The following is a 2,110-nucleotide window of genomic DNA, read 5'->3' as shown; positions in this document are numbered from 1 at the left end:
GGGTTGCTATTTATTTATGAATTTATTTTTGGTACATCCATTTACCTTTTGTCAAATACTATTGCATTTCACTGTTGCTTTCTAATAGATTATGTGTAGTAGAGCAAATACTCACTCTTTGTTTTTCTTGAGTCATCCCTGTTTGGCCCTTTAACTTTACAGACACATTTAAAAATAATTATTAATTTCCACTGTAAAATCCCTACTGGGATTTTCACTGAGTTCATGTTGAATCCATAGATCAATTTAAAGATAATTGACATTTCTTTTTTTTATTATTAACAGACTTAATTCACTTTATTTTCCTTGTACAAAAATTATGTGGTGGCCACAGCTGGAGCTTGGGTCCTCTGCACAGAATCTCTGGTGTGGGTCTTTACCAGAGGGTCGGTGAATTCCTGGTAGGGAGACTTGGTGAACACAGTCTCTTTCCAGAGGCCAGGGGTGAGATAGCTGTAGGTCTTAGAGATGGCATCAAAAGTGGCCTTGGCAAAGTTGCCCAGAGTAGCAGTGCAGCCCCTGGCTGAGGTGTAGCAGTCATCGATACCAGCCATCATCAGCAGCCTTTTGGGCACAGGGGCAGAGACAATGCCAGTGCCCCTGGGTACAGGGATGAGGCGCACCAGCACAGAGCCACAGCGCCCGGTCACCTTACAAGGGACAGTGTGGGGTTTGCCGATCTGGTTCCCCCAGTAGCCTCACCACACAGGGACAATGGAGAGCTTGGCCAGCATGATGGCCCCACGGATGGCAGTGGCTACTTCCTTTGAGCACATAACACCTAGACCAACGTGTCCATTGTAGTCTCCAATGGCGACAAATGCCTTGAATCGGGTCCTCTGGCCTGCACGTGTCTGCTTTTGCATGGGCATAATCTTCAAAACCTCATCCTTGAGGGATGCTCCCAAGAAAAAGTCAATGATCTCAGATTCCTTGATAGGCAGAGAAAAGAGATAAATCTCCTCCAGGGACTTGATTTTCATGTCCTTGACCAAGCGGTCCAACTTGGTGACAGGGATCCACTCCTTATACTCGGCCTTGCCTTCAGGAGCTCCACGGCGGCCGTGACCTTGGCTCCAGATGCTGCTGCCAAATCCTCCTCAGAAGCCGCCGCCGCGGCCTCCCATTCCAGGGCCCCCGGGGCCTCCCAGCCCTCCCGCAGCACTGGCATCATCCGGGAGGATGGTGCTTCTTGGGGAAAAAAGAAATAATTGACATTTCACAATATTGAGTGATCCTATTTATAAGCATGTGTATCATTTAATTTGTCTCATTAAATTTTTATAGATTTTTCAGATCTCATATATTTTTTGTTAGATTTAGTCTTCAAAATGGGATATTACTGATGGTTATAATAAGATCCATTTGAAACTATATTTGTCTCTTTTCCTTTATATAGTAATAAGCTTGCTTTTGTATATTCAATCTAGCAAAATTCGTAAACTAACTTGGTTGATGTTTGGATTTTGAAGTATACAATCATACTGACTTATTTGTTTCCAATTCTTATTTATATTTTTCTAACTTATTACTCTGGTTAGGATTATGACAATATTAAAGAGCTATGGTGGTAGCATGCAATCTTATTTTATTCTTCATCTATGAGAAAATGTTTCTGATATTTCAACATTAAGGGTGATATATCTATATATGTGTGTCCTCGTTATTTGCAGATATTATACTTGCAAATTGGCTTACACATAAAATTTATTTGTAACCCCAGAATCAATACTCAGGGTACTTTCCAGCCATTCACAACCATGGGCAGAGTGGTGAAAACCTGGAGTCACCCAATACACATGTTCCCAGCTGAGGATGAACAAGGCAATTCTCTGTCTTCTTTCAGCTCTCCTATGGTAAATAATGTCTTCTTGTAGTCAACTTGGTGTCCTGTTTGCCACATTTTGTAATATCTGTTGGCAATTTCCCTGTTTAATATGGCCCCCAACTGTAATGCTGAAGTGCTGTTTTGTGTCCTTAACCACATGTGTTACACAGAAAATGCATACGGGGTAGACAAAAGTAAGTTTATGGTTGTGAGTATGTGAAACACAGAGTTTAGTCTTGTATTAATTATTGTGTTATTTTCCATACAAACAACTGCAAACCT

At 41.6% G+C, this 2,110-nt stretch overlaps 1 pseudogene; it reads right to left on the bottom strand.

Annotated features, from left to right (window-relative positions):
* Nucleotides 1-266: 266 nt before the first annotated feature.
* LOC114500766 lies at nucleotides 267-1,903 on the bottom strand (annotated as a pseudogene).
* Nucleotides 1,904-2,110: the final 207 nt, after the last annotated feature.

This window comes from Phyllostomus discolor, chromosome 6, assembly GCF_004126475.2.
Source record: "Phyllostomus discolor isolate MPI-MPIP mPhyDis1 chromosome 6, mPhyDis1.pri.v3, whole genome shotgun sequence".
NCBI lineage: Eukaryota > Metazoa > Chordata > Mammalia > Chiroptera > Phyllostomidae > Phyllostomus > Phyllostomus discolor.
This window is presented reverse-complemented; position numbering and strand designations above follow the sequence as displayed.